The following is a 9,923-nucleotide window of genomic DNA, read 5'->3' on the forward strand; positions in this document are numbered from 1 at the left end:
AGGGTGTTTGGGTTTGCTTTACAAAATCCCCTCCAAGTCTGGGTCTGGGCTCTGTATGAACACATTCAGTGACTTGAAAGTCTTGGAGTTCATCCTAGTTTTGGACAGCTCTGTGACTATTACGCTCCCCGTAAGGAATTAAAACAAAACAAAGTCTTCGCGAAGTTTCTGCAGATTTAGTCCTAGTTCTGCCGCTTGGGACCAGGCAGAGCAAGTCTAACCCTTCTTCCATATGACAGACTTTCAAATATTTGAAGACAAATATCAAGTCCCCCCGAGTCTAATTATATTGAAAGTGGGGGGGGGGAATAGAAAAGGAGGGGAACTGGTACATGTCAGTGATGGATGAAACCTCACCTATTGAAACAAATTGGTAAAAACAGAGAGAAATACCTTAGAACTTCCTCTTCTGCTGGTTCCTCCAAAAGAAAAAGCTGTCAGCAGAACCTCCCTTTGAAAAACATCTTGTAAGTGCTATTGAAATTTTTTTTGTTAGTACCTTTTGGGGATCTGCCTTGATGGTATTAACATAAGTGCTATCAAATGGACTGGGAAATAATCTTTAAACATGTCTTATAAAGAGACTCTTTATTATAATCTGCTATACTTTAGGCCTGGAATGGATAGTAATAGAAGGGGATGCTCTGGTTTTATAAAGCAATAATGTGCCTGTGTAGTCAAAGTTTATTGGGAGGCAGACCACAAAAGAGTTTATTCCCAAGAAGCTCTCTGACGAGCTCCAGAGCTGGGATCAGTCACAGAAGAGAGTTTTGTTAACAAATACAATCCTGCTTTCTAATTCCCTGAGTTTCTGACTTTTAGTCCAGATACTATGTTCAAAACATAGACACACACACACACACACACACACACACACACACCCCTACCCCTATCGTTGCATCTTCAAATGAAAGCCACTTCTTAAAACTGCTCGCTTAGATAAAAAAACATTAATACATGAAGACTTCTTTTCCCCAGTTCTCAGCAGATTCTCAGCCTGCAGAGTCCTCTCTGAGACACCAACGAGTCTACTCCTGTTCTTCGGACAAGTCGTCCCTCCTGAAAGTAATGAGAGGCTAGCGCAGAGGTTGACGAACTATGGCTGTTGGGCCAAAGCCAGGCTGCTACCTGCTTATGTGAGCTAAGAATAGTCAACATTTTAGAAGGCTTAAAAAAAGATCAACAGTGATATTATGTGACCCATAAAAATTACGTGGAAATCAAATTTCAGCATCTATAAATAAAGTTTTAGTGCAACCCAGCCACACTCATTAGTTTACGTATGGTCTATGACTGCTTTCTTTTTTTTTTTCCAAGGTTCAATGATTCATTAGTCGCATGTAACACCCAGTGCACCTTGCAATATGTGCCCTCCTTACTAGCCATCACCGGTCTATCCCAATCCCCCACCCCTCCCCTCTGAAGCCCTCGGTTTGTTTCTCAGAGTCCATAGCTATGACTGCTTACTTGTTACAGTGGCAAGTCAAGTGGTTTCAGTGGGGACCTTGTAGCCCCTGATATTTACTCTCTGGCCTTACCAAAAGCATGTGCTCATCGCTAAACTAGGGAATGAAGATCTGGTTACTGGGAGGGACCAAGAATCTGTTTGAAGGGAAAGAAAAAAAAAGTCTGATGTCTTAGGAGGGAAGGACTTAACCAAAAATGCGGGGGGTGGGGGATAGATTGTCAATAAAGAGAACGTGGACACTGTTTGTAGGCTTCAGTGAAAGTCAGGGATCAAAATGACCAGAAGGTTTTAAGATTCCTTAAAAGCTCATCCCAGATTTGAACAACTGTGAAAATTACGCTCCCCTTATAGAAGCAGGGGGGCGGGGGGGGGAGCAGGGAGTCTCCTTGTTGTTTCTGCAGATTGGCCCTAAGTCTACCTTTAGGGACCAGGCAGAACGAGTGTGATCTGTCTTCCATATGACAGATTTTCAAGTATTGGAAGACCATATCAAGTGCCCGGGAGTCTAATTATATTAAAAATGGAGGGAAACAGGAAAGCAAGAAAAAGAGGAGCACTGGTACATGTCAGTGATGGATGAAGCCTCACACATCACAACAGAGTTTTTACCCTCCCCCCTCCTCCCCCACAGGCTCACTAGTTCGTACTAATTATGCAAAACAGTCCTCAAACTTGTAGGAGTGGCATCGCTTAGATTTCGGCAAGGATGGAGATGATGGTAAGAGAGGCCAGGTGACTTCTGTCCTCCCCTAGTGGTTTCAGATGTTGTGTTACTGATGTTGGTGGCAAAGAAGGGATATAGACCTGGCAGTTCTTGGGGTAATGGAAAGAAACAACAACAACGACAGAAAACAAAGCACAAAGCATAGCAGTGACTTGGAAAGTTGTTGAGAGATCCTGCACCCATACAAGTCTCCCAGGAGATTTTCCAGACACACTGAGTATTGTCAGGAAAAACTTGTCAAAGACTTGAACACAGACAAAAGGAAGTACCGAGTGTCTTTTTTTTTTTTTAAGATTTTATTTATTTATTCGACAGAGATAGAGACAGCCAGCGAGAGAGGGAACACAAGCAGGGGGAGTGGGAGAGGAAGAAGCAGGCTCATAGTGGAGGAGCCTGATGTGGGGTTCGATCCCATAACGCCGGGATCACGCCCTGAGCCAAAGGCAGAAGCTTAACCGCTGTGCCACCCAGGCGCCCCCCGAGTGTCTTTTCAGGGAAGTGCTGGGTGTTGTTGAACTGGCCACCTGGGGACTGTTTGATTCTGCAGGGGTTTGCTCCTTTGCCCTCTGCTGACTTGCTTACAGTACAGGTCTGTAGGGGGAGAAGATAAACTATAGAAGACTGTAAGTCCTGCAAATGAATTTTGTCCAGACACAACTGAGTAGAAAAGATAACCGTGAATACTTTATTTTTATTGTACCACAGGGTATTAAAATATGGGTTAATATTACGAAATCGGCCAATACCCTATAGGGCATCTATTATCACCCTATAAGATATTAATCAGTTTTTTCTCTGTTAGCATTTTCATTTCAGAATTCCCATGGGTATGCACATGTATGTCTATGTGTGTGTGTTCTTCAAATTCTTCTTTGGACTAATGTTAACCAGTGTCTTCATTAATAAGTTATGCATATCTTTGGTATATGTTCATTTTGTGTTCACACGTGAGCTGTTTTTAACTATCTGAAAAACATTCTTTAGCAATGTAAAGAATTATATCAATGTATTCCCTATAAAACATCTTTCAGATACATGAATAGGTTCCCTTCCAAAGCACGCCTTTTTTTTTTTAATGCATTCATTTGTTCTGCTTGTACCAGGAAGGAAGCTTCTGGAAGATGCTAACATGTCTTGACCAACTCTAGTGTCTTCTGATGGTTTCCAATCTGTCAGGGCTGCTGATCTCCCCCTTTCAACAGAAGCATTAGGCTCCCAGAAGCCTGTAGCGAGCAGTGGCTGATGGGAAGCCAATGCAGAAGGTCAGCCTTGTAGACTCCAGGAGCAGCAGCTGGTAGAATTCTTTAACTGTGTGCCTGGGTGATCCATTCTGTCAGAAACCTTGCATTCTGCCCTTGAACTAAGACCTTCCATTCTCTATATAGTGTGGCTAAAAAACCCCCCAGGAAACCAAAAACAAAAACTTTGTTTTCTAGAATAAGCACCCCAGAAGAAGACCTGGTTTAAACTCTGCCACCAACTAGCTTTGTAATTTTTGGCTAAGCGCTGCGTTTCCCTTCTACTTATGTTTTGTTTAAAGAAGCATATCATTACTTACTTCCCAGGACTTGGAAGAAAGTTTCTAGACACAAAAGAGACAATGTCTAAATGTGTGAATAAGTGGATGGAGCCTAATGAACTTCTAGTCAGTCAGTTCCTTAATTGACTCGGCTTGATTGACCACTCTTATCATGTCCTTTATCCCTGCCGAGGTCAGTCACCAGCGGAGGTCCGTATCTCCCAACCGACCATGCTTCTCCTAAGGGGTCGTTCATCTGACCCATTTCCCACTTTCCCAACTGGTGAAACCCTTCCCCGGTGCTTTCAGTCCTCACCAAAATGCTTTATTTCCTGATAGGGCCTAGGACACCCTACCCTAAAATATGGCACTTTGGGATATTGAATATCTTAAGCTGAAGGAATTTGAGAAAATGGCATTAACAGGAAAGTCACTGTGACCTCTCCTCTTCCCCTTCTTCCCTGAAAGCACGAGCTAAATCTCCCATGTGGAAGGTATCTTCCCTGGACCAGGAGGGAGGGAGACATCCCTGTCCCCAGAGATCAGGAATGTAGGGCCGAGAGGCTGTGTAAACAAGCCCTGTTACTTCACCATCTGCTCTCCCTAGCCCAAATCCCGTTGTCCTGTCCATTCTTCACCAGTTTATTGTTTCTTTGTCTTAAAGGTATAAAAGCTTCCTGCTCTGGTCATTTCGTTTTCTTGTAAAGGCTCCCCTGTATATGTGCAAATTCAACAGAATGTGTATGCTCTCTTCCTGCTTATGTGTTTTGTGTCTGTTGGTTAGGCCCAGAGACCCAACGAGAGTAGAGGAGAATTTTGTTTCTCCTCGGCAAATTGCATCACTGAACATTTCCTTCTCTTTCTTGCTCTTCGTGAAAACTGGCTCTTAAAGAAACCCCTTCCACTGTGGTCTTTTAGCCGATTGCTATTTTCTCTCCTATACTTCCTGTATCACCGAAGGTGGGATAGAAGTTGTTTTTCCTTCTCACGGCCAAGTCCAGGCCACCTCTCTCTCTTCTCCCTAATATTTTCCAGGTTTTGATGCTCCTATTTTGAGAGCATACCAGCCACTATCTCTGCTGGTTGTGATAATCGACAGATGTCCAAGTCGAGTCCTGTTATCCACTGAAGCGTTAGCTTCTGACCGTCATTCTATGCAACACACTCCCGTTCAAACTTTGGCGATCCGAGTATGCATATAGATGATCCTTCTGCCTCCCTGCTCTGATGCCTTGAATGTTGATTCTCCAGTGATTTTGTCTTTGATCCTAGCTCAGCTGCTTACTCTGACCTATCAACATACAGAGACCAGGGGTTCTCAGCTGTGGTTGCTCCCTAGAGGATCATTGAGATTGTCTGGAGATGTTTTTGTTTGTCGTGGTTGGTAGGGACTATTGACATTTTGTGGGTACAGGCCAGGGAGGCTGCAGAATAGCCTATAAAGCACAGAGCAGCCCCTGACAACAGAGAATGATCCAGCCCCAAATATCAATAGTGTCAGTCTCAGTAAGATTTTGCCTGACAACCCTAATTTAAAAATGTAACCCAAATCACACCCCCAGAAACCCCATTCTTTTCTTTGTCTGACTCTCTATTTTCCTTATTTAGTCTTTACTCTCTGCCTCCCTTCAGAATGAATGAAATCTCTGTGAGTGGGGTAGCTTTTGTTCACTGTCCTACTCCCATTCTTTCTAAGTGCTTCCCCCAATGAAGACAATAACTATTATTATTTTTTTTAATAAACTTAACACCTGGGTAAAGTAGCGAGTCAATAGGAGGCACACTTAAGTGGTAAATTGTCCCCATTTTTGCTAAGAATATAAAGGATGATACAAAGAAATGGTAGTTTGGGCCCATAAAAGCCAGAAGTGGTTGTTTTTTTTTTTGTTGTTGTTTTTTGTTTTTTGTTTCTATTATTAGGGGAGGGGCAGAAAGGGAGAGAGAGAATCTTAAGCAGACTCCATGCCTAGTGCAGAGCCTGACATGGGGCTGGATCTCCCCACCCTGAGATCATGACCTGAGCTGAAATCAAGAGCCGACACTTAGCTGATTGAGCCACCCAGGTGTCCCCAGAAGTGTTAACTCTTAAGCTCTTTTGGTGATGGTAAATCGGTAGTTGTTGACCTCAGCATTTTATATAATTTTTCACTTTTGATGTTGTAAAGAGCACACTCCTGTTGATCTTTCTCAACATACGTGGATGTTTGGAGCTCAGATGCTGGGAGTAGAGACTGTCTCTATTTCTCTGGAGACCCTAACCAAATTATTCAAGCTAGGGATCCAAGGAGATAAACAAAGGCCAGGTCATTTACTTTTTTTTTTTTTTTTAACCTGCATGTCTAACAATTTGGTCTCCTATTTTGATCACATTGTTTCCTTTTGGCTATGGGCAGATAAAGGAAGTGGGATGGGATCTGCGTGATGCTGATTTTACAGATGAGGAAATTGGGACTCAAAAAGTAAAATGAATTGTCTGAGACTCCACCAGTGGGCATGACCATTAAGATTAGAGAGCTCGTTACCTAATTAATGCCTTCTTAACCTGCTCTGGGCTGTTAACTGCATAGCATCTCCCTCGTGGCAGGACACCTAACACTCACCCCCTTGAGAGGATGGATATGTTGAATTTTTCTCCGAGCTTAGCGAAAACAAGGTTATTTGATACAAGTCATTTCATTGGAAAGAAGCCTCCAGCTCTTAAAGTCGTCTTTAGAAGGTGGAGCAAAATATTTACAACTCCTTCTTATCAGTTTTAAGAGGAACATGGGTACATCAAGCATTCATAGCCAAGAATTAAAATGTTAAAAAGGTTGCCATGGGCTTAGCATATGCTCAGAGATGAGAAATTTTGCAAAGTGCAAAGAAATGGGTTGGTAGATGAGAAAAAGTTGAAGAAAATCTAGACTGAATTCATCCAGAATGGAGGACCCAATTTATCTCTTCTACAACATTGAAAAGTGGATCCCAGAATATTAACTGTGAGATGTTACTACATGCTCATTAAGAAGGAGTGAGTGACAAATATTCGGAAAATGTCGTAGACATTGTAGCCTTGGCTGAGTGATTAAAAATTCATATTAGCATAATTCTTTTTTCAGTTTTCCTATTTACAAAATGTGACTAATACTAGTACTGACTTCATATGGTTGCTAGGGGATTAAATGAGTAAAGTGCCTAGCAGGTTGAACGTATTCAAAGAGTATTGACTACCTTCATTATGTAAAAACCTTTGAGAATTCTTACAGTAAAGAAGCCCCTGTGAATGTGACTAAGTCGGCTTTTCCCAAACATGGCTAAACATAGGATCATTACCGGTTAGTCCCTAATAGCATAGCATAGAGGATCTAGCAGCTTATAAGGACTGGAAGCATGACAAGCAGTATGGTAGCCTCTCCTGAATAAAATACTTATGAATCTATTTATCTGTGTTAATATTCCCATTTGAATCCTTTCCTCCTGTATTTTTGTCTGACAAATTCTTACTCCTCTCTGATGGAGATGTTGAAACCACGACCCAAATTCTCCACCCTTCCTGCCTCCTTACCCTTTAAGGCCCTGTGATTTTTTTTGTTTTGTTTTGTTTTTTGCAATAGTTCCCATCAAGAGATGGATTTTATTTCTCTCTGTTTTGAATGCACTAGTCTTATGAGTTATGTGGGCCAATAAAATATCACAGAAATGATGCTGTTCCAACAAAAACCTCCACATACTTGTCTTCCTCTGCCTTTACCATGAGAACATACCCAGCTGAGCCTACTGCGTCATAAGACCTATGCGGCAGAACTCGGTCCTGTTGTCCCAGCCAAGGCCCCCACCATGTAAGGGACCTAGTCTGGAAGAGCCAGCCCAACTAACCTCCAGGATATCAGCACATAGACGAATGAGTTCAGCTGAGCTAGCCAAGCAAGGCTCAGATCAGGACTTCCCTACTGATCCATACCTCTGTAAGGATACTAAATGGTTACTTTAAGCCACACATTACTGCGCTTGTCGCCAAGTGTTCTTACAGAGATAGCTATGTTAATATATCATCTTTACATCTTAGCCCAGTGACCACGTATCCATGTTTCTTTCCCTCATACAACACAACCTGGTCTCACCTCTCCTCCTTTATTCTCCCTTAACAATCTGCACTCATCTCTTTCACAGCACGTGTTTGATGGTACGCTAACCCCTTGATACAGAGAGAGTAAGCTCTGTGAAGGTTGAGTAGATATGTGTGTGTGTGTGGTGTTTTGTTTTGTTTTACGAATGCCCGCTTTGTTATAGAGGGTCTGGCATGGAGAGAGTAATAATGCCCAGGTAACTTTTTAATTGTTGTATCTCCTCTTAAGATTTTAAGGCCTTTGTGTGGTCTGAAAACCAGAAAATGGGTCATCTCATTGCTAGGGTATCTACTCTATGCACGATCACTATTCTAAATAATGCTGTTGGTCTTAGTGATAGATACATTTTAAATACGTATTTCCCCCATCATCTGCCTCTAATTCCTTCTCTCCTAAAATCATTTTAGGTGAGTGGATAAAATGGACCTTAATTTTAAGCTTAGTTTTAAAGCTTACTGTATTAAGCATTGACCTTTATATTTGAAAAACAAAATATTTTACTTATTTCAGGGGTCGTAAGACTTTAATTTTTTTTTTTTTTTTGCCTGAAATAACATTCAGGTAGCTATCAGAAAGATTAAAATTGAGTACACCTTTGCCCCTCTTGTCTCGTTACTCTGTTTATATAATGAACACTCTCGGACATCTCTGTTCAGAACCTGGATGAGCCAGAGAGAGCTAGAGATGTATTTAGTCATCATACTATTTCTTGAACATTTATTTTGTACCTAGTGAGCTTGATAGGATTATCTCCTTTTAAAGAGAGTTTCTTGGCCAAGGTCATGTGCTCAGAGAATGACAGACTCAGGATTACTGCCTACCTGTGTTGATCTCAAACACATTTTGTTAACTACCATGCTTATTGCCTTTCTAAAATAAGGTAAAAGTGAACACTCATTCGTTGCTTACTAAGTACCATATAGTGTACTAAAGGCTTTACATGTATGTTTTTTTTTTCTTCACTTAATCCTCACACTTTGGAAAGAATCTAAAATTCTATTATCATCCCTATCCTATAAAGTAGAAACATTAAGTATTTTGTCTGATATTAAATGCTAAATGACATGGGCAGGATTTGAACCCAGGCTTTGTTATCCTGTGGCAAATCTAAATAAATATTTTTGAATGAATAAGTAACCCTATCAGACTAAATCTGATCAAATTCTAATAAATGTTGGCTACAAAGAGTAAACATTAGCCCAAAGTAGCTTAATCCACTCAGAATCAGTTACTCGTTAGATAGAATATTTTTTAGACAAAACTTAAAAATATTTTGAACAGTTGATTATAGGCTCAAGCTGATATGTTCTATTTTTATCAAAATGAGCTAGTTCTATTTGACTCTCTCTGCCAGTCACAGCATTCCTTATAGTTGACCAACTCAGATTGGGTTTGTTTGCTCTATTAAAATAGTTCTGAAATTTTTGGCTTGGTTCTGCCTAACCATACTGATTTACCTAGTTAATTAGAACCAATTCTCATTCTACCAGTAACTTAAATATATTCTAATTAGCTTTATAGCACTGGACCCACTCACAGCCACTTTGTGGATATTACCATCCCTGCTAGTCCTATAAAATGATCCATAAAAAGAATTCTATGGTCCAAACACGTAGGAAATGTTGCATACATTTCTCTTTTAGCAATCCATCATATACATTAGACCCCTCATACACTTACAGGTTTTCAGAAATCTAGAGAATGTGGTTTCATTTTATGCCATAGTTTTCCAAACTTAATTTGATGAGTCAGGGTGGGTGGGGGTCCAAAACCTCCTATCTTACTATGGAAATTGTGTTTTGTTTAAAGATGAATTTTGGAAAATACTGGTTGCAAACCAATTTGTGACCTTTTAATTCATGACTAATTTAAATTGATCAGAAACCATCTCTGAGAGGACCACACTGTTTCAACAGACTCTGACCAGCTCTAAAGAGTGATGATTAAATTCCTGGGATCTTGGGAGTGTTCGGCATTTTTAAAACAATTAAACAGGGGCGCCTGGGTAGCACAGGCGTTGGGCGTCTGCCTTCGGCTCAGGGTGTGATCCCGGCGTTCCGGGATCGAGTCCCACATCGGGCTCCTCTGCTGGGAGCCTGCTTCTTC

Source organism: Ailuropoda melanoleuca, chromosome 18 (assembly GCF_002007445.2).
Source record: "Ailuropoda melanoleuca isolate Jingjing chromosome 18, ASM200744v2, whole genome shotgun sequence".
NCBI lineage: Eukaryota > Metazoa > Chordata > Mammalia > Carnivora > Ursidae > Ailuropoda > Ailuropoda melanoleuca.